This window comes from Lissotriton helveticus, chromosome 9, assembly GCF_964261635.1.
Source record: "Lissotriton helveticus chromosome 9, aLisHel1.1, whole genome shotgun sequence".
Classification (NCBI taxonomy): domain Eukaryota; kingdom Metazoa; phylum Chordata; class Amphibia; order Caudata; family Salamandridae; genus Lissotriton; species Lissotriton helveticus.
The window spans coordinates 87,020,898-87,044,966 of NC_136070.1; positions in this window are offsets into that span (position 1 = coordinate 87,020,898).

Consider the following 24,069-nt stretch of genomic DNA (forward strand, 5'->3'; position numbering starts at 1 on the left):
GGAAGGGGGCTTGAAGAAGAACTTGTACTAGCACTCCTTGACCTTTTTCCTGCTGGGGATCTGGAAGACAATGGATCATCAGGAGGAGTGGCTTGCTCGGATGATACCTCCACTTGAATCTTGATTTCCTGATGTGCCCCTACTTCTGGAGGAACAAGCATTGTGGGCAGTTGTGCCTCTCCGTGCACCTCTCCATGCACCTTCACTTGCGCCTCTCCATGCGCTTCAACTTGCGCCACTCCTTGCGCCACTCCTTGTGCCTCTACGTGCGCCACTTCTTGCGCCACTCCTTGCGCCACTCCTTGCGCCACTCCTTGTGCCACTCCTTGCGCCTCTCCTTGCACCTCTCCTTGCACCTCTCCTTGTTGCACCTGTGGTTGTCGTTGCGGCTGTGGTTGAACACTCGTCATATGAGTTACACCCTTTGTTGATTGGATGCTACTTTGCGATGAGTCAACGCCAACATCACTGGTCGATGGTGAAAGAGCAATTAAAGAGGCTGTCTCTGCGGCACTCATGGACTTGGGCCTACCTTGGCGTGGTGGCACTGAGACCAATGAAGCGGAGGTGCTGCTCCCCGCTTGGTCCCCGGCGGACACGGCTGCTGCAGGCATAGTTTTTTTTCTCCCAAAAAAAGTGTCTGTCGGCACACCAGTCTACTTGGTAAGTGGCGCCACTTGCTTCTTCTGCTCCTTCTTACTGGCAGTGGCACTGGCAACATTCTTGGTAAAGGAGCTACGGCCACCTTTCTTTGGGCCCATCTTCTTCAGATGTCAGAACAGCAGGACGCTGTTGCACGAGTTGCAGAGTTGTCTGTGGCCACCACACGTGATGTCACATGACGTTGTGCACACACCACAGCAGGACTTCTTCCTGGCACCACAGCAAGTAATGATGAGGAGGATGATTTTGTCAGTCCCAAAGCAAAGGAAGCCAGAGGAACGTCAGTTAAATAAATGTTGCATATGTCGTGCTTTAATTAATATTTGCAACTAGGCATTTATTATTATTAACACAACACACCCAAAAACGGAAAGACCCAAAATAAAAATTGCAATTCTAATCCAAAATGCAAATGGATGTTTAAATTAAAAGAAGAGAGAGGGACCACATAGAGAGAGTTGTTTCATGCACCACTGGGTATCCCTGGGCATAATGGATGAAAGGAAGGCAGACTGGTTGCAGGCCTATGGCACAAAGCACACTGCCTGGCTTTAAAATGGCCCCAAGACCCCCACCCTCATGGCCAGGCCCTGGATCAGGCCTCAAAATGGCCCCACCCACATGGCCAGGCCCTGGACCAGGCCCCAACAACACCCAAAAAATCGAAATACACACAAAAATCAACCCAATCCAATGGCATCTATGCCCTAAATGATGTTTAAATTCAAGAGACCCCACAGAAAGACATGGCCCATGCACCACTGACTATACCTGTGCCTACTGGCTAGTGTGGCTTTAACACGCACACCAAAATTACAAAAAACATCCACATAGATATAATAACAGTCAGCTATTCAATTCCATGCCATCCATGCCGTAAATGATATTTAAGTTCAACAAAACTCACAGAAACAGTTGTATCATGCACCCATGACTAACTCTGGGCCTACTAGATACTGTGGCTACCCCCAATATATTTTAATTATTTTTTTAAAAGTTGTGAAAAAGTTTATAAATTGTAGTTGCGGCAACTGCAATGCCCCAAACAAACACGCCAGGAAATGATTCATGCCAGGAAATGATTCATGCCGACTAACCCGGTATCCTGGCAAGCCGACGGACTTTAATTTTCCGCGGCCGTCGCGTCCCGATTCTGGGTGATCGCGCGGTATCCTAATGCCCGAGGAGCTAGCCCCCATCCCACGAGGCTACCCGGCATTTTGAGGCTTAATTAACCTAAGGCTTTTCATTGTATTTGTCCTGATGATGGTCCCTGATATTTTATAGGGGTCCGAAACGCCGTCGACCTTTTATGCACTTGAACCTAACTGTGAATACTACTAAAATGTCCAGTGCATGTCTGTTATACTCTGTATAATTGTACTGTTTATAGAGTAATGTTTTTTCGCCTTACAAAGCCCTTCTCTGCTGTTTACATCACCTCTTGTACTTGTTCTGTTAGTACTGGACACAGGCTTGTGGTCCACCTTTGGTGATTGTTGGATGGTACCTTTATGTGATTTCAATACATAAATCTCGAGTAAAATCTCTGGAAGACCCCTGTCCGGCTGGACATGTCTTTCTTGAAAGTATAGATTGACTCTGTCTATATTTTATTCATGTGATATCCTTTAATGTTTGGGACCGCTGTTGTTGTTAAAAAAAAAACCCAAACAAACAACACCAACTTACTTGTAAAATCTTAACTCCAAAAGTGATCCAAACAAAAAGTCCTCAAATACAAATATCCAGCAGCAGCCACAAAGATAATCCTTCCAGCTCTAGATCCAAATGAAAAGTGACAAGGACATGGACAAATCACTGGGAGGAGCGTGCTGGACAGGAACAGGAAGTTGGACACTCTGGGGCACTTCTTTCCTCCCAAACCCCCAAAAATGCACTCCTAGCACAAAAAAGTGCAGCCAAATATCAATCTGACGAGTTATTCTGATCCAAACCATCAATTTCAGAAGGTTTATGCTGCCAGCGATAGATTTCTTGTGCAGAATTTCAATTTTTGCTATTGCGGGAAAGCGAGAAGTTCAAATCTCCCGCCGGAAGTCAGCTGCACGGCGCACCTACGTGTTCGCAATTGTTTGCTCTCGCGATGCGTGATCGCGGGCCCTTATGACGTATTTGCGTTCTGAGCGCGACCAAGCAAAAAAAATCCGCCAACTCACGAATTGCGAATTCTTTGAGAATTGTGCGCGATTCGCGGACCGCAAACTTGTCAAAAATTCGCAAATTCCGTGAGCGGAACGGATTTTCAGCCCATAATACCGCTAAACCCTAAAAAATCACTCAGCAGCCCAAAACCCAAAACCATCCTGAACCCTAAAATTACCCCCCTGCACCCCAAAACCTAAACTCACCCTGGACCCTAAAAATATCTCCTGCACCTCAAAACCCAAACCCAGTCTGAACGCTCTTAAATCCCCATACCCCAAAATCTAAACTCACCTTGAACCCTAAAAATATCTCCTGCACCCCAAAACCCACACCCACCCTAAACCCTAAAAATGCACTGTACCCCAAAACCTAAATACCCCCTAAACCCTAAAAACACCCTTTGCACCCCAAAACCCAAACCCTCCCTGGACCCTAATAAAACTCCCTGTACCCGAAAATCTATACTCATTCTGAACCCTAAAAATATCTCCTGCACCCCAAAACCCAAACCCACCCTAAACCCAAAAAATGCACCTGTCCCCCAAAACATAAATACCCCCTAAAAACACCCTGTGCACCCCAAAACCCAAACCCTCCCTGGACCCTAATAAAACTCCCTGTACCCCAAAATGTATACTCACCGTGAACCCTAAAAATGCCCCTGTACCCCAATAACTAAATACCCCCTAAACCCTAAAAAATACCATGACCCCAAAACACAAATCCACCCTGAACCCTAATAATTCCCCCTGCACCCCAAAACCTCAACTCTCCCTGAACCCTAAAACTATTTCCTGCACCCCAAAACCTTAATACCCACTTAACCCTAAAAATACCAACCCTATATTCAAAAAGTACCCTGTGCACCCCATAACCCAAACCCATCCTTAACCCTTAAAATACCCCTGAACCCGAAAACATATACCCCTACACCTCAAACTAAAACCATATACTTACCTTGAACTTAAATATAAAAACAATATGCTTTTACCATACATGGTTTTACAACGAAATTCGTTGTAAAAGCATGCGTGGTAAGAGCATATAAAATGTAATGCCATGCGTTATTAAGGTATTGCGGAGTAATGGTGCTTTAGTTATGAAGGTATGCGGAGTGATGGTATGCTGGATAATAGTTTTGTGGTGTACAATATTTGTGTGTTTATTATTAGTGATTTTTATAGTTAGGAATTCAAAGTCGATATTTTTGTTCCTGATATTTGTGTATATCGCTATTTGTTAGATTGATATTAAGTCAGTGATTTGTAGTCAATTTTGATTCCCCAACAAAGTACAAATATTTAAAGCAATAAGATACAAATGTCTTCGAATTCTCCGGCATTACACCGAAGTCAGAAAAGGGAATACACAGAATGATATCAATATTAAAATGTATTGTTTATCCTGATATTTTGGTCCATTTTGAAAGAGGGTTCCAGAGAAGTCCACCTCTTTTTTAGGCATTTCACCCTTTCCCTGAATAGAGAGGTGTTTCCATAAAATAGCTTGCTAAATAATGATTCAGTCATTGCTGAAACCCTGGTGATGTAAGATCTGGTCATTCTGCAGCAATACATAAAAGTCCAATTAGGGGTGGGCGGAATCTGCGTAGTCGCACTATGCAAAGCTCCGCGAAATGGTAAAAAATCTCTGCGAGCACGCCAAAGGTCTACGAACACGTAGAATTGCTTGTTCCACTCGTTCGCAATGCTTTTTTCCTGTTCGCGAACGCTGTTTGCATACTCGGGGAGAAATATCTAGCGAACACATATTTGGAAAGCTCGAACAAGCAAAAGATTCCGCGAAGCCGTGGATCGCAGAATTTTTGGCAATTCCAGGTTCTCCGCGGAACGCAGAATTACTCAAATTCCACAAATTCCACGAGCGGAATGGAATTTACCGTCCAGGCCTAGGTCCATTAGCAATAGGCGCAAAAAGCAAAGGAATAGCCCCAATATCATCATCCCAACCAAATATAAGCATATTTGGCTTGATTCTTACATTAGTCAGTACATTAATAAATTAAAAAATCCATAACCAGTAGTTCTCTAGTGCTTTGCAAGAAGCAAACATACGTACAACATTGGCCTTTACTTGATTACATCGGAGCGATCCGCCCTACATCATCCCCCACGCGCCTCCCATTTCCCTCCCCCATATTATGATGGCGAGGGGTACAGCGGCGGACGGGAAGATTGTCCGCTGCTTTTCTGCCCGGTCGATGGGTCGACCAGGCGGAAAAGGGTTGCATACGGTGGCGGTGTCTGCTAGACACTGCCAACTATATTAGGATGCCAGTGGGAAGCAGCCTTTAAAGGCATGCGGATTCCTCGGTTGCAGGCCCCCAGGATGTTGGGGGTGTGGGGGGGCACGTGGGGGTACCTATGGTACCCCCCACCATTTGCATGTACAATGTGGCAGGCACCGCGCGGTGCCTGCCACGTTGTGCCTGCAAATGCAGACATTGCATCCACAGTATTGTGGCAGGCGGTGCTGTGAGCGCCGCCCGTCACAATGTTGTGCATGGCGGATGCCTAATTGCCAGTGTGGGACCGCCGCACCACTGGCAGTTGGTCCCAGCACCGCTAAGGTCCGCCCGCCTTCCTAATAGGCTCCCTGAAGTCAATGCGGCAGCCCCATCTGCTTAGCTTAGCGGGAGTGTAATACATATTAAATCTATTTTTTTAATTTTTATTCTTTAAATTTGCAGAGATCAGTGATACATTTTCCACCCTAATGGTTTCCTCAATATTAACTTGTCCCTCTCTCTTAATAGGTGTTCCCATTTCTACTTTTAATAGCTAAATCATCCTTTTCTAGGTCTACAAACAACCCCTAGTATTTTTTTATTGTATCATCATGATGATAGTTTATTCTGTGAGGTAGTACATTCCTAACCATGGGCTATGCTCTGCAAAAAATCTCTTGTCTGTATAAAAAAGGAATAATGCAACAGTTGGTGTGTTTCCCTCAATTTTGCAAAAGATATGAGTGCCTTATTAAAGAACAGGTCAATTGTTCTCACTGAACATCTCGTGGTGTATAATTGAAGACCATTATAGTGTATTTCAATTATATATTGGGATTTCAAACATTCTTGTCAAGACTTTCCATATTTTCCATAGAATTATTTCCTGATGTTCTAAACAAGAAGCCAGGGGCCTCACTACGCAAATGTATCTCATAAAAAGAGGATATGTTGTTTGTTTGCTCCGTAGGATTTTGTAACAGAACCATGGCAAGCAATACAACTGCTGCATAATAACAACATTTTAAATTAGGGAAACTCCATCTTCCTTTTGAGATCTTTTTGATCCTTTTGAGATCAGCAATCGAAGAAATGTTTGACCCTCCTTAAAACCCCCAGACGAAGCTGCTACAAGTTGAATACAAGTTTTTACATTTCGAAGGCACTACCTCAAGAGATATGGCCACTTTCTCAAGAGATATAACCAAAGAAATACAAGAAACCTGGTAAAAATGACAATTTCTATAGGATTACATATGCCAACATAGAAGGAGATTAGTAAAGCTGTTCAATGTATTTTCAGTTTTATAAATGGATCATAGTTTTCCAAAATGAATGTATCCATTGTCAGTACCAATTTTACATCTAAGTATGTGAATGTACTAGTACCTTACTTGTACCTTACAATAGGAATTTGTTGATATTTAGGTTTTGCTTTTATTTAATATACATCCTGACACAACACCAAATGTCTCTGCTTCTTCCTCTAGGTCCCTTATTGCAAGATCGGGGGATGGTGTCATTATAGAGATATTGTCAGCATATGCACGTCATTGTGTCCTGTGTCTGTTGTTCACTGTGATTGGCTTGATATCAGCATTCCTTTGTCATTTCTGCAGAAATGGTTCAATATAGACTGTGAACAACAGTGTGGAACACTGGTATTCTTGTTTGGTTCATCTTGTAACATCTTTCTCTTATTTATTTGCAACTTCACTATTGGAAGGCAAAAGGAACTCCCAAACACCAAGTGTCTCATAGTATAGCAAAAATATGGCCAGGACACCCTATTGAAAGTCTTTTCAATGCCAAGCACAATCATCGCTATTGGGGTTTCATTACCATGTGCTAAATCAAACAGTGCAACTACTGTTAATATGGTCTGTTGTTCCTCTTGGTGGCACAAAGCCATGTTGCCATGGACAAACGACCTTGGTGATGACACTGCTTAGCTGCATGACCAATATTTGTGACACATTTTAGTGTTGCTATTTATTTATGAAATACGGTGATATGATGCTGGATTGGTAGCCTCTTTATCTTTTTGCAAAATACTTATTGCATTGGTAAGAGTCCAGGAGCCTGAGGGGCTGTGTCTGGGTTGCCCTACCTTAAAGAGATTAAGAAGTGGGCCTGTGATCATCCTACAAATGTGCAAGGAGCACAGAAATAGCTGCATATATTTCCTCTATAGCTGTGTATTGCTTCCAGAGCTGGGGTATGCTCTTGCTCATATAGCGACATCCGGAACTATACACCTGTGTAGTCCCTCATTGCCTCTATATAGTTTCGAACTACCTACTGTCTCAGCTTACTCGACACAACTTTGTTAATACTTTCCCCAAGCTCATAGCTCCCTGCTTTATAAGCGGCATATTTTCTGGCCAGCTCCTGAGTATGCAAACTGTATAGCTTAGCTTTGGACACTGCAATCTGTTTCCAAATTATACTTTCTCCTCATCTGTGAGCAGCTATTTTGGCAGTGTGTTCAATTTTTAAAACAGCAACCTTTGTGTAATACAACTGCATATGTTCTTTCTGCTTCCGATGATGCAGTTGAATATTCTTCTCACATCAGCTTTGACAGGTGTTCTATACAATTTCAGGATCAGCCAATCCTTCATAATGGGAAAAAAGAATTCTGGGATCCAGTTAGTCATATTAGCAATATATGCAGAATCCTGTGGTAGTGCCCTGTCAAAAGTCCATATTGATCTTACCATGTTAATACAATTTACCCTGATATCTAATATGACTGGGAAATGATCTGATACTATTCTAGGAAATAGCTGCATCATAACCCCATTCAGCAAACATGGAGATGTTAAAAAGTAATCAAGTCTAAAATATTCCTTGTGTGGATATGCAAAAGATATAACATGGATCATCCTTTTTTAGTTTTTCCCAAACATCCACCAATCAATATTCGCTTTTAAGTCGGGCTCCAGCAGATGCAACTCTGTGCTTTCGATCCCAATTAAACTGAGTTTCTACTGTTTTTAAATTGGTAGAGTTAACACCCACCACTTATAATTAATAGGAGAGGTTATTCAGCCAGATCTATATTTAAAGTATCAAAAAACTGGATGGAACAAAGAGTAAACACTTGTTCTCCTTAACACCATTTAACTACTGCCCACTGTCCCTGTAGATTTAACTGAGCTCAATCAATCAATCAATCAATCAGTAGATTTGTAGAGAACTACCTGTTGCCCGTAAGGGTATTTAGGTACTTGCAGGGTCAAGTTGTTGGCTAAATAGCGAGGCCTTCATGGACTTTCGGAACTCTGGAAGAGATGGGGAGATTAGTAGATGAAAGGGTAGCTCATTCCATGTCTTTGTTGTTTGGTAGGAGAAGAAGCAATATCTGCGTTTGCTACATTGAATGTGGGGGTGAGAGTTAGAGAAAGGGACACAGAGCGGGGGTGTCTAGTGGGCTCATGGAAATTCAGGCGGATGTTTAAGTAGGCGGGTCCACAGTTGTGTAGGGCCTTGTATACATAGGTCAAGAACTTGAACTGGCACATTTTCTGCACTGGGAACCAGTGGAGTTTCCTGAAGTTGGGAGTCATGTGGGTGCATCTAGGGAGATCCAGGATGAGTCTGTCTGCGTAGGTCTGTGTGGTCTGTAGTAGTCGGATGAGGTGAGCAGCAATCCATGCATAGAGAGCATTTCTATGGTCCAGATGAGGGTCTGGGTGATGGTGCATATTGAGCTTTTGGATAGCCATTTGAATATCTTACAAAGCATGCGGAGGATGAAGAAGCAGGAGGAAGAGTCCGAATTTACCTGAGTCGTCATGGTTAGCTTGTTGTCCAGAATGATGTCTAGGATCCTAACGTGGTCAGTGGGGGTAGGAGTAGGTCCAAGTTCTGAAGGCCACCAGGATGCATCCCATGGGGGGCTTTAGTTTCGGAAAATCAGTACTTCTGTCTTGTCCATTTTGAGCTTCAGGCAGTTGTCCTTCATCCACTTGGCGCCATCTGCCATGCAGTTGTGGAAGTTTGTCTTGATGTTGGTGGTGTCTTCGGAGAGGCTGGGATGAGATGTGTGTCATCGGAGTAGGATATGATGTTGAGTCCGTGGATTTTAGTGATGCAGGGCAGTGGTGTAATGTAAGTGTTTAAGAGGGTGGGATACTCCACAGATGATTTCCTAGGGTTCGCAGGTAAAGAGAGGAAGTCAAACACTTTATGTTTTTTCTGTGAGGAAAAATGCAATCCATCTCAGAGGGGCTCCTAGAGCAGCCTTGTGATGAGTGTGGGGTCGTAGACCATATCAAAGGCTGCCAAGAGGTCTAAGTGGATCAGAGTTGCAGTCTCTCCTCAGCTGAGTACAGCTTTTGCTCTTGTACAGCTCAGATGTCGTTGGTAGCTGCAATGTGGGCTGTCTCAGTGCTGTGGTTGCTGTTGAATCTGGATCGGGAGAAGTCGAGTAGGAGATTCTGTCCCAGATGTGAGGAGAGTTGTTGGCTTTTTCTAATACTTTGGCCGGGAACAAGAGAATTGAGATCAGTCGGTCGTTGTTGAGTTTGCTGGGGTCTTCCGATGGTTTTTTAGTAGTGCAGTGACTTCTGCATGTTTCGAGTCCTCAGGGAATTTAGCCATGGCAATTGAGGTGTTGAACAAGGTGGTGAGTATGTGGCTGATTCTGGCTTGGCCTAGCTTGACGATGTGGCAAGGGTATGGGTAGATAGTGGCCTCTGAGTGGATAGAGATCATGATGGACGTGGTGTCCTATGGGGAGAGATGGCTACATTCAGTTAGTTGGGTGTCTGTGATGGCAGCAGGGTAATTGTATTGCTTGAAGAAGTTGATGGCCTTGGGCTGGGTTTGAAGATTCTATAGATGTTGGTGATCTTGTCATGGAAGACGTTTGCAAGGTTCTAGCAGAGTTACTGTGAGGGGGCAATGTAGTTTGTTATAGCTGGGGGATTGGAGAATTCTTTGAAGATGTTGGACGGTTATTTGCTTTTAATGGAGCTTGAGGTAATGCGTGAGGCTAAGGCCTTTTTCTTTAATTATCTTAACTGTCTGTTGTATGGGTTGGGGGTTGTCATGAAAGGTGTTCTTGTCAGTCGTGGCCTTGCTGGTTCACCATCTAATTTCCAGTTGTTTTCAGTGTCCCAGCTAGCCTGCTTGGTGGACCTTTTGTGGGTGATGTTGATGATGGGAGTGATGATGTCAGTGCAGTTGGTGATCCAAGTGTTGAAGTTTCTGACATTCTTGTCGAGGTTGTTGGAGGAGGGGGGTGGGCGTTGTTGAGAGCTTTGATCCATATGTGTCTACTGAGATTTTGCTCCAGCTGAAGTGGGAGGCGTTGGGCAGACTGGAAGCAGCCAGTGATGTTGAACTGGATGATGGAGTGGTCAGTCCAGTTGAGTTGTCTGGTGTGGTTGTACCGATGGAGGTGAAGATGGAAGTCTAGTGTGTAGCCTTCAGTGTTTGTGGGGTAGTGTAGGAGTTGGGTTAGTCCAATGGTGTTCATGCTATTGAAGAGATTTGTAGTGTTTATGTCATTGTGGTCGTCGAGATGGAAGTTGAGGTCATCAAAGAACATGTAGTTTTTTGGAGTCTATGGCTAGGGTGGCAGTAAAGTCAGCAATGAAGGTGCAGATTGCTGGACGTGGTACTTAAGGACTGTAGGCGAGGGTGCCCCTGAGGGTGGTTTTGGTGTTGGTTTGGAGTCTGAAGTTGAGGTGTTCTGAGGCTGTGCACAACATATGAATTCAGTCTGGTGAAGATCGCTATGCTGGTGAATTTAGCTGATTGTGTAGTGATAGCAATTCTACGCAATCCTAAACATCAAGACACCCATGATCACCACTAGCTATAGGAGACTCTTGCATGCATATCAAATCAGACTTCATCGCCTTTAATTGCTACCTGAACATATGCATTTTATTTTTTATCATTAAGCCCTTGTTGGACCTGGCCCTCTCTGTAGGGTCATCCTCAAACTTTTGCTTTTACCCTCCTGTTTTCTAAACCAGTTTATGTTGGTTTTTAGTATGGTTCGCTGACAAAATATAGACAACTAAAATATCCCCATACCAAAATATTCACATCCTATATTTCTAATAGTAAGTACAAAAATATTGGGGGAAAAATACTGGTCATGAATATTGTTGTACAAAAATAAAAAATCACATTGATCGCTGCTCCTTCCGGATTTCTGGGACCCATGGAAGGTGGCACACACACCAACAGAGCGTACTGGGTGATTCAATCCTTCCATCAAAATACAAATAGGTGCGTTCTCAGGATAATGGACACACAACCAACTATTGAGATGCAAAACAGTTTATTCCACTACACATTTCGACTGCATCCGCAGCCTTGTTCCGAGAAAAGAGTGCACAAATCATAGGTGTTTATAAAGTTCAATTGTCAGTGAACAAAACAGAGAAAGGACAAAGTTGTAATCCGATAGTGGCGGCCATCTTGTGATGGACATCACATAACGTACTACATTCAAACTCGCTTGGTAAGCATTGCAGAGGGTCATAGTGTTATATGTAATAGTACTGCAATCATTATTGTCGCAAAATTGAATTACAAACCATGTGGTTAAATTAAAAAACTTTATAAGTACATGTACATCGAAACCAAATGCCTTAAGATCTCTGTGTCAGGAGAGGAAGAAATGCAATCCGATATGGCGGCCATCTTGTGATGGATATCACTTGATGCAAAAATTGCTTCGAAGACAGAGTCATAATGTTATACATAATAGTACTGCAGCCTTTATTGTCACAAAATTAATTTGCCAACCATGTGCTTATGAAAAACAGATAAAAAACATAGTGAGCAACTGATAGTAGTGGAATCCACGATTCATATCGTAAGTGAGTGCTCCCAAAATCTGAGGAAGTCTCAAGTAAGATCTAAAAAGAGGCCCGGGGTCAACCAAACATAGCCTAGTGGTCTGGCTGACGATTATAGACAGGTATGTTGTGATATAAAAGTTTATATAAAAGTGACCCAGGGTTAAACTATCAATGCCAAGTGGTCCAGTTGACATCCACAGAATTCTGATGATGCCATTAACAACAGAAAGATACATATTGGCTTGGTGCTCAAGGACACACTCATAAAATCTTTCAATGAGTAGGACACTTGTCTAAATGAAACAAGAAACTCAAGAGTAGTGGACTCACTCAGTCAATCTTCCATGATGATGTGCCAAAAAGTGATAGCTTCAATGTGATGCCAGACGGACTGAAAACATCCTCTCCAGGTGTAATCCGTTGACTCTCCTTCCTGCCCAGTATCAATCCGGTGTCAAATGGCCCCGCTAGTGAAGTGAAGAAGTGAATTCGAAGAAAAGGATGGGTGACTAGTGACAAGAAGGTTAAAGTTACAAAATCTGTCAGATGATACAGTTTCTGATGCACATACAAACACAGGAAAAGCAACAGGAAAATAAGAATGTTAAAACTCAGAATGTTAAAATGTCCTAGGTTGACCTTGTGAAGAAGTTATCAAGGATAACAACATAGAGACTACGTATAGCTCCCACAAAATATCAGTAGATTGCCAAGATATATGTAAAGCAGAGATACAGAGGAAATACAGGAAAGTAAATTCCAAGCTATTTTTTCCCTAAAATGTATGGCCATTTCCTTGTCCTGGTTAAGACCCCATGGGATCCTTGTCTGAAAATCAAGAATATACCTTGACTCTCTTTGTCTAAGCCTCAGTACCCTGTCTCCTCCTCTGTGATCCATCCGGATCTGTTCAAGTATAATGAAACTTAAAACAGAGGAGTCTGAAAAGTGTTTCTCTTGGTAGTGACGAGCCACAGGGTATTTGGGATCATTATTGGTGATGGCTCTAAAATTCTCTTTTTAGCCATCAGAGCGGTGTTCCCTATATAGTATAGCTTGCAGGGGCATTCAATGGCGTACACCACGAAAGTAGTGCTGCACGTAAGGAATTGATGGATCTCCGTTTTGCAGGTTCTGTGTGTGAAATCCTTCCGAAAGCTACTGGTCTTACAGGCTTTACAGTGCCGATAGGGAAAAATTCCTCTTAGGCCATGTTCTCCTTTGTCCTGTTGTATGGGGATGTCACTGTGCACCAGCATAACCCTAATGTTTCTATCCCATCTGTAAGTTATGTTGGGTCTGTCTGAGATGGTGTCACCTATTGTGTTGTCACATTTAAGGAAATTGCTGGCTAAGATGCGCCTAATACTGTCTGAGTCCATATTGTAAGTTTAGATGACCCTAGTGCTGCTGTTGTTGGACTCATCTGCAAGCTTTTCTTTCACAGAGAGCATCTGAGCTCTACTCACACCCTCAGCTCTATTGATGGCTTTCTTAAGTACCCAAGTTGGATAGCCTCTAGCCTTGAATCTCTCAATCATGTTGTTGCTCTCAAGGCCATATGCCTTCTCACTGTTGCAGTTTCTCTTTACCCTCAGCAGTTCACCAAAGGGAATACTCCACTTCAGTGACTCTGGGGGACTGCTGAGGGCATGCAGAATACTGTTGCCAGCAGTGCTTTTGCGGAACAAGGTGGTATATATTCTGTTGTCTCTCATTTCTACACGCACATCCAAATTTTCTGCGCTGGTTTGATACTACCAGTGAGTATGATGTTGTGATCATTCTGATTCAATTTCTATAAATAAATTTGTTGGCTTCCTGCTCAGAACCTCTCCAGATAATAAAGAGGTCATTGATGTACCTGAGCCACATCTCTACCCAGCTTAGTTCGGGTATGGGATCTGGACTGTCAAAGATCCCTTCCTCCTAGAAACCCATGTACAGGTTGGAAAAACTGGGAGCAAAGCAGGATCCCATCGCTGTTCCGGTGGTTTGTTTATAGAGGGTACCATCAAACACGAAGATGTTGTTGGTAAGGCAGTACTCTATGATCATATGGCTGTGCTCGTAGTACTTGACATGCCTGTTCCTGAGGAAATGTGAGCATGCCTTTAACCCTTGTTGATGGTCTATGATAGTGTACAAAGAGTGTACGTCAAGTGTGATGAGAAGAAATTCACTCTCCCAGGTGGTGTTCTCTATTTTGCCTAGCAAGTCTTTGGTATCCCTGATGTAACTCTGGAGTTTCATGACATAATCCCTGAGAAAGTGATACATGTACTTGGATATATGTTCTGCTACACTTCCTCTGGATGACACAATGGGATGGCCAGGGGGGCTGACCAGGTTCTTATGCACCGTGGGAAAAAGGTAGAGAACTGGTAATTTGGTATGGTCTTTCTTGAGATAGCAGAACTGCTCCCATTCTAAAATCCCTTGTCTTGCCATGTGGTCAGTTTGTCACATATGTTGGTAATACTGGTGTTGTACATGTCCCTTGAACTCAGTGTGTACAAATTTGTATCACTCAATTTCCGAAGGCCTTCTGTGATGTATTGTTCCCTGTCAAGGATAACGACATTGCCCCCTTTGTCTGCAGGGCGAAAGACAATGTCCTTGCCCTCTGCAAGTGATTTGAGTACTTGTCGCTGGTTGGATATTAGGTTAGTGTTGCGTTTGTTCTTCTTGAACAACTTATGTCTGAAGTTTACCAATGCCTTGGTAACACTTTCATGAAAGGTGTCGATGTTATCATGGGGCTGTGATGGTAGGAAAGTAGAGCTGAGTCTAAAATCAGTAGACGCTGCTGCATTACAAGTGACGCTCAGTTCTTCTAAGACCTGATATTCAATAGTCTCAGAGACAGTGGTATCCACGTCCTGCTGTAATTCAAGCATGATAGAGAGTGAATTGATGTCACCTATGCTAAAGTTGTTATTTAGACTAGCCTCCCCAGTGTCTCTATCCCTCCTGGGTCTCTGTCTCCTCAATGAATGCCACTTTTTGAGTTTCAGTTTTCGTACATATTTCAAAAGGTTAATCCTGGTACTGGCATAATTAAAAGAGGATGAGGGGTAAAAGGAAAGGCCGAGACAAAGCGTGTATTTCCCAATGTCACAGAGATGTCTCTTAGAGAGGTTAATGATAGTTTTATTAAACATTTCAGGATCTATCAGTAAGCATTTTTTGGAGCGCGTCTTGCTGTTTCCCATGTGGCCCCTTCATCTGCCTCTTTTGCCATCGCTGCCGGTTTCGTCTCCACCTGTTTCTCCATCCCTTCGTCCTCTGCCTCTTCCCCAACCTTGTTGACCCCTTGTTTTCGGGGCTGGAGTGTCCCTCGTTATTAGTCGTCCCTTGCGCAATGTCCTCTACTCGTCTAAAAAAGTCACTGGATGTAGATTGCGTTCTTCTTCAGAGGTATTACCCATAGGAACTTCCGATTCACTTTCACTTGCAGTAGATGCTTCTGATGCTGGACTTTCAGCAATTAACATTATTAGTTTTCAATTAAACAAATATTGTTCATTAAAAAACAAATTTAAACACAAAACAAGGTAATTAACTTCCCAGCCTTTACACCCATAGGGCCAGATGTAAGACCTGCCAAATAGTACCTCACATATTGTGTCGCATTTGCAACTCTTAATTTGCGAGGCATTATTTGGCATGTATAACAGTGTGTTTAACACTGTTTGCGATTCCCAATGGGGTTGCAAATTGCGAGGCTCATGAATATTAATGAGCCTCTCACAATTTGCGTGCCCATCGGGAATGACAGGCCCTCCCAAGGATGGCGGCCTGCGGGGCTCAGCAGACCACCATGTCTGGGACTGCTTTTAAATAAAGCAGCTCTTTTTTTTAAATGCAGCCCGTTTTCCTTAAAGGAAAACAGGATGCATATACAAAAAAATTAAATGTTTTTGTTGAATTTTTTACGGAAGCAGTGGTCCCTAGGACCACTGCCTGCCCTTAAAAAATAATATTACCACTTCCCATTTGCGAATGCATTACCACCTACTTGAAGTAAGTGGTAATTTGCGAGTGTTTTGCGACTGCAATTGCAGTCGCAATACATTGGTACATAGCTTTGCAGTCGCTATTATGAAGGGAACGTCCCTACCTAATAGGGAGTCGCAAAACAGAATTTTGCAAGTCACAATTTTTTGCCTTACTGCTAGAGTGGTCGATCTCGAAGCTGGGGAACCGGGTTCGAGTCTCGGCAACGACGCTCAACATACTGTGATTCTGGGCAAATCACTTAGGGGCACATGCATCATTGAAGGATTTTGCACTTCCTAAGTTGCGAAAATTAAGGAATCGCAATTTAGGAATTGCAAAATCCTATGCATCAAGAAATCCTAAACGTTTTTAGGATTTCTTAATTTTCGGAAATTGCGATTCCTTAATTGCGAATCGCAATTAGGGAATGGCATTACATTGATTCCTATGGGCCTAGAGGCCCATAGGAATCAATGGCGTTTTGCATTTTTTTTTTTTGAACTCGCAATTTGTTGATGCATTGCAAGGGTGCAGAGGGGGGTCCAAAGGACCCCCCCTGCACCCCTGAAATGTATTTTAAAGTGCATGTTTCACACACACATGTCCTATGGACATGTGTGTCTGTAACATGAAAGTTTAAAAAATGCATTTTTTTTTGCTTTTTTAAAGATTTTCGCAAATTAACACGAGGGTCAACCTCGTTTTAATTTGCACTTCCTATTTCAAAATTCGCATTTTTTAAAAATTGATGCATTGCATTTAAGGAATCGCACAAATGCGATTCCTTAAATGCTTTCGAATTTTTAGGAAATGCAAAAAAAAGCGAATTTTGAAACATGTTTCATGCATCCCAAAAACGTATTTAGGAAGCGCAAACGGCCGAATTTACCGATTCGCACCATTTGCACTTCCTAAATAGGTTGATGCCGTGCCTAAGAAAAATGAATGTGTTCTGTAATTAAACTGGTGCTCATGTAAAGCGCTCTGATACCCGATGTCTCGGGTCTAGTTTGCGCTTTTTAAAACTCAAAAAAGAATACTGTTTGTACATGGGCCCATGCTTTTTAGCATGGTCAAATCAGTCTAAGACCTATTTGCACACGCTAAAAAGCATTGTACATCTGGCCTATAATCCCCACAACTCACACCTAAAATTAAACTGAAAAATGTACACAAGTAAATGAAAATTTCAATACATTCCTAATACTATTTATCAACTAATTATAAAGTAAGTAAAATTAATTTACTCACCACCCTTCACACCTATAAACCCAACTCCCATACACAATAAAATTCAATAATTACTCGAATTATAATAAAATAATTAATTAATATTAATTATCAGCTAATTATTAATTAATTGTTTTTAAAAACTTCCCACCCTTTACGCCTATAAACCCCACAACCTACACCTACAATTTACCCCCAAAAAAATAAAACAATTAACATTATAAAACCTCAATTAAATAAATATTAATGAATAAAAAATATTCATTAATTTATTACAAATGATACATTTTATTAAAATAACATTAATAATGACTAAAATATTAATGCATATTTTAAGAAACATACACCATTCTTATACAAAAAAATAATCACATACATTTAAAATATATACTAACATACATAACACTAATAAAAAATCAATATTTTAAACAAATATATTTTTGCATACGATATTAATGGCTTCTATATTTTTAAAGTCAATATTTCTTACCTTAAAGTCGATATTCTTCACCACAATATTGTTGCTGTCGATATTTATGGGTCACAATATTTTAAACTCAATATTAGTGTAAGTCGACAACTCAATATTTTGACTGAATACCCATTTAGGACTCTGTGCACCTTAACACCCCTAACCAGTTCTAAAATGGAATTCACTCCAGTTTCAACTATGTCATGAAACTATCTACCACAAATTTTGTAAAGACTTAAAAACATGGCTATTTATCCACTAGAGCTTTGTAGTCTTTTTAGTGCGGGTCCGTAGGCGCCGGGAAACCTCCGGGTAGCTGTGCGCCATATAAATTCAAATAAAAAAATTAAAAAAGGTATTTTTCTCTCTCCTTTGAACATGGCAACATTGGCTTGCACTCAATTGGCACATTTCATTTACTTGTAAGACCCCAGTAAAGTAGTGCTACATGTACACAGGGCCCATTAATTAAATTAATCTAGTGGGCCTGCAGCACTAATTGTTCCACTCACTTAAGTAGCCTTTTAAACATGTCTCAGACCTGCCATTGCAGTCTGTGTGTGCTGTTTTAAACTGCCATTATCAACTGCCAAAATACACCTTTTTCCAGGCCTAAACCTTCCTTTTTCGTTCATATCAGTCACCCCTAGGGTAGGCCTCAACCAGCCCAGAGGGCAAAGTGCATTTTATTAAAATGTTGAACATGTACTGTTAGGTATTACATGTCCTGTTGGTGAACAATTCTGAAGTTCATTATTGCAAGGCTACCTCTACCATAGAATTACATAGGGTTATCTTATTACATTTAATAAGAGATAGGTTTTGATTGAGAGTAGGTAGGAATGTCGAGTTTGTTCTCTAAGGAATTGCAATTTTAAACCCTCTTTAATAGTAAAGTCGGATCTTTAATCACAATCCTGAGAATGTCCACTCTTAGAAAGTTGGCATTTTCTTTTCCTTACCTTTGGTGTCTTCAGAATGTTCCTGGTTCACACGACTAGGTGTGGTTGACAGTTGGCCTTTGTGTAATCCTCCCAGACTGTGTCACAATAGAGGGTCCTGGTATTGGCTGAATGGACCATTCTGGCTTAATGAGGGGGGTGGAGCTATCAAGTACCTCACTTGCACTTCAAAGGCACTGGCGTAGCACACTCACAAAGGATTTCACACTAGCCTATTATGCCCCAAGACAGACTGACAAAAAAAGACAAAAGATAAAAATGTTTCATTTCACGTTTATAAAACACAAAAAGGGTACTCTGTAAATCACAGATAATAAAAATTGGTTAAATGTCTTAATTAAAACAATAAATAGTTATCAGCTTAGCCCTGTGGGTTAGTATCTAAGAGTGACTTGCGCACACACCACATGGAAAATAGGAAACGTGACACCGCGAATACTGTGAACATTTGGGTGCTGTATTTCAGGAGCCTACTTGCCTCTACACGGTGCTCGGACCACAAGTGTCTGCATAGTTGTATCAACCATCGGTGTCTGGCTTTTTTATATCCAGGGCAAAAGAAAAGTACATGCCATTGTGTTGCTACAAGCCGGACACCCTAGAGGAGTTGCGCCTGTCCATTTGTTAGAAAAAGCAGGTAGAGGGAGAGCCCCATGCCTGAATTGCATGTATAGTTTTCTCGCTAGTACGGGTTGTATATCAGCCAAGGGAGGTCTAGGATATACTGGTCTTTTACTTTCATGAATGCAGCTGTTAATGTGCCTATTACTGGGCTCTCCTGAAGGTGGGCAAGTTTACCCTCCCCATAGCTCCAAACCAATTCCTTCCTAATAATTGCGGGGCATGCTGCCTCAGGGTTGTATCATAGACTTGCTCTACCCATATCCAGATGTGTATCCCTTACCTGTGCTAACCAAGGTAGTTTCACAGTGCCCTGCATGCCCAGGACCTCCTTTAACTCTGTATACAGCCAATTCCGGGGTTACTCAAAAGCAATGCCTAAAAATGAGGGGTTTAAGTGCAATTTCCTCTGCAATTGGTCACAACCCCAAGTCCAGTCAAAACGATATAAGAGGGGAGCTAAGGGGGAGACCAAATAGCTATCTGAGAAAAGTGTTGTCGGTCTTGGAGCTATTTCTAAGAAAACACTGCCACCAAACTTCCACCTGTACATTGCTGCACTCCTTGTTTGCCCTTTATAAATCTCCACGAGCGGTCTGATAGGTTTGTGGCAGGAATGTGCTAGCTTTAGGCATGTTTTGTTTATTTGCATCCCCCAAATCATTTTTTCAGTTAGAGTGACCCCAAGATACTCAAATACAGGCACCCTCTCCAGCGGGATGCCATCCAAGCAGGAGTTAGGCAAATTGAACTGGCTGGGTTGAAGACCATATATTTGGTCTTCTGGATGTTAAACTCCATGCCCCTGCATTTACAAAGGGTATCAAAGCTGTCAAGGAGCCTCTGAATGCCCATGGGTGATTTTGAGAGCAAGAGGGTATCATCAGCGAACATCATTGCAGACACTTTGCTGTTCGCTAACTTGGATGCATCAAAGTCCTCCCACATATTTAGTGTGTTGACATGTGAATTTATGTATAGGCAAAACAAGGTGGGTGTGTGAACACAGCATTGTCTTACTCCTCTGTCAATGGCTATTGGTGTAGTGAGTTCCTCAAATTACAGAACCTGATTTGGGAATATTTGCCATCTTTCAGTCGCCTGAGCATGTGGCAAAGATAGGTGGGACCCCCAGATCGCTTCAGATAGTCCACAGTTTGTCTCTTGGTACCAAGTCAAACGCGATTTTTAGGTCCACAAAACTTAAATAAAGGGTGCCACCCTCTATAATCACTATTTTCCAATATGAGTTGGAACCTAAATATTTGGTCAATGGTGGACATAGTTTTCCTAAATGGCTTGGAGTGGACTAAAGATCTTGTGTTTATCCATCCAATTCTGGAGAAGGTCCAACAATACCCACTCAAAAATGTTTTGGGTGACATCAATTTGACTTATGGGTCTGTAGTTGGTGGGAAGAAGTGCTGATCCCTTTTTGTGGACCGTCAGGATTTCTGCTCCAGCCCAAGTTGCTGGGATCGCCATTCCCTGCAATATAGTGTTAAATATGATACACAGGTAGGGGGTCTCAGGTGGTTGGTTCTATACTGTTATGTTAAAGTTATTTGTAGAGTGCACTTACACCAGGTGGTTTCATGGCGCTGAAGAGGTCCCCTGGAATCTTGTCGAGCCTGGGAGCTTTGGGCGGGGCTATTTTGCTTATGGCACTGGCTATTTCTGTAAGGGTTATCTCGGAGGCCACGTTATAATCATTCTGCAGTAAACTGTTATCTGGGGCTGTGGTGGTACCTTCGACCTCCAACCTGGTGCAAAGTGCCTCACAGTTTTTATTCCAGACATCAGCCACAATATTAGGTTCCAAGGCCTGCTTCCCTTCACTACTGCTGGTATTAACTATGTTCCAGATGGCCTTGATGTCATGTGTGGATAGGGCCCTTTTTATAGAGTCCTTCTTATCCATCTCCCACAATTTTTTTGCTTCTGTAGTGCTAACTATGTATATCCTCCTATTTTCTTCGATTAGGGGCCTGTCCTTGGCTTTGATTGCTTCTAGCAAAGCTAGATTGGCCTTTCGATAGCTATCATTGAACCAGGAATGCTTGATCTTTTTGTGCCCTTTTGTATAATTTAGCAGAAAGAATATATCAGCCAGAGTGGAGGCCAGTATTTCATGGATCTCCATGACACGCGTGAAAGAAACAAATATTCCAATTCCAGATATAGACTGTTGCGCTGCCAGTAGGATCGGGATGACAGATTCATATAAGGAGGGCAGCCTAGCACAAGAGTTCTGTATAACTGTCCATCGGACTCTCCTTCTATTGTTGGCAAGTATTGATCTATCATCTGGTGGTGTTTTTGAGACAGAGACTTCCTCAGAGATAGACAACTCCACCTTCACAATCAGGGCACTGTGGTCACTATCATGTCAGGACATGATGACAAAGTCAATGACCCTGTGCCACATCCTTATGTCTACCAATATGTAGTCTAGAATAGAAGATTGCTCTATTCTATTGAAAGTGTGTTTCCCTGGCAAATCTGATTTTGTTCAGCCATCACATGCCCTATAGGAGTGTTTTAAGGTGAAGCATTTGATCAGGAGCACCAGTGGAGTCCAAACCCTGGTTGGCGGGGTGTTTGGCTCTGGAATTGCCCAGTGCTAATCTTCTTCGCTGGGGGTCCCTCCAGTAAGATTGTTCAGGAGCTCGAATTGGCAGTTGAAATCGCCACCAATAACCATCCAGGGATTATTAGTGATAGTGGATATAAAAGCAGCCAGTTAGTCAAAGGTCAGTGATTCTTACCTATTGCTTACCGGCCTAGAGTATACGTTAACCAGGGCAATTCTGGCCCTGGATGTAAATGTAAGAAGAATGCACTGGATTTCATATGAGGAGAACTCCAGCTGCCTAACTGTACAACCCAAATACGAGCCCATCCATATGCAGAGACCACCCGATTGCCTGCCCTTGCCCCTGTGTGATGCAAATCCATTCCATTGTGTGTACCCCTGGCCAAAGTTTCTTGGAACATGCATATGTCATATTGATCCACAAAACTCCCTCAATCATTGTCCAATTTGTTTCTAAGGCCCTCAAACATTCCATGATAGGATTAGCCAAAGTTTCTTGGAACATGCATATGTCATATTGGTCCACAAAACTCCCTCAATCATTGTCCAATTTGTTTCTAAGGCCCTCAAACATTCCATGATAGGATTAGCTTGGTTGGTTCTGCATGATTATCTGGGATGGGTATCAAGATGTCTACATTGAGTGACATGATTTCCCTCAGATGGTCGCTTGCTCTCTTCCCCACAGGTCTTGTAAGAACACCACTACTATCAGCGGAAGTTGCTATGGGGTTTGGATCCTCTGGGATTTCTATAACATTAGTCTGCACATAGGCTTGTGGGGATCTCAATGGTGGGCTTATTAGAGTATTGTTAAACAACTGCCCCAAATCAGTATGCCCTACACATCTTACACACTTATCCCAAACTAGTTGGGGTGTTTCTGGGTGCTCCCACACTCCACCAGCCCCCAAACCAGATGTGGTGCTTGGGTAGTACAGCTCCCAAATTGGGCTAACCCTCTTCTGGGATCCCACATGAAATTTGGTTATCTGTTCTGGGTGATGTGGTTCTATGAGTCAATCGACCTCTTCTAGAACCCCAGATCCGTTGGCTGTAGATATGTTATATAGCATGGGTCTGGGGGGTTGATACCACTGCCTCAGATGCTGGTGTTTTTGGTTCCACTGCCCCTGACCCATTTGCCCTCTGGCTACTGGTGCTTCACATGAAGTGTAGAAATAGCCTAGTGGGAGGGACCTGATTCCCACATCCTGGCTATGATGGTTCGAGCATAAAAGGCTATGGGCAGTCATTGGGTTATTAAAATAGATCACTATGCAATCCCCTTGCACATCTTTCGATCTATTGCCCACCCAACTGATAATATTAGTCATGAGAATCTCGGCGAATTGCCACTGTCTGACCAACCAAAACATGCATTTATTCTTTAGTTCAAGGTGAGTTTCCCTCTGCCCTGGTTTGATCTCGGGTTAGCCTACTAAAACAATTATGTGTGGGTACGAAGCAGGGGGTAGGTTAATGCAGGGCAAAACACTCTTCTCACCCCATCCTCTATACCAGGTTTGTACCCAGCCCTATCCCTTTTGGACGCAAACCACTTCAAGTACATACAGTCTTTCTTGGTTGTCATGTTGGGGTGCACCAAATCTCCACTCTTGGCCTCAAAGCTGGCCATGTTGGTTTCGGTGGGGGGGATGGGGTTTCAGACGTGCGGGTTCAGACCTTGTTCCCGGTGTTGAAGTAGCAATATCTATCTGACAGCTACTGATCGAAGAGCCAGGTCTTGAGGAGTCTTCTGAAGGCCAGCAGGTCCTGGGTCTGCCGTAGGTTGGTGGGGAGCGTGTTCCAGGTTTTGGCGGTGAGGTAGGAGAAGGATCTGCCGCCGGCGGTGGTTTTCCAGATGCCTGGCACTGTGGCGAGGACGAGGTTGGAAGATCGGAGGCTGCGGGTGGGGGTGTAGAAGCTGAGTCAGTCGTTGAGGTATGCCGGTCCAGTGGTGTGTATGGCTTTGTGTGCGTGGATGAGGAGTTTGAAGGTGATCCTCTTGTCGACAGGGAGCCAGTGTAGGGCTCTTAGGTGGGGTGCGATGTGGCTGCTTCGGGGGCGTCGAGGATCAGTCGTGCCGAGGCGTTCTGGATGCGTTGCAGCCGTCTCAGGAGCTTGGTTGTTGTTCCTGCGTAGAGGGCGTTCCTGTAGTCCAGTCTGCTGGTGAGGAGGGCCTGGGTGAAGGTTTTCCTTCCTTTCCTCTTTGTTCACCCGTTAGACGATGGCCCAGCCTTCTCCAGGCTCTCACGGTGTTCTTGTGCGCTCCT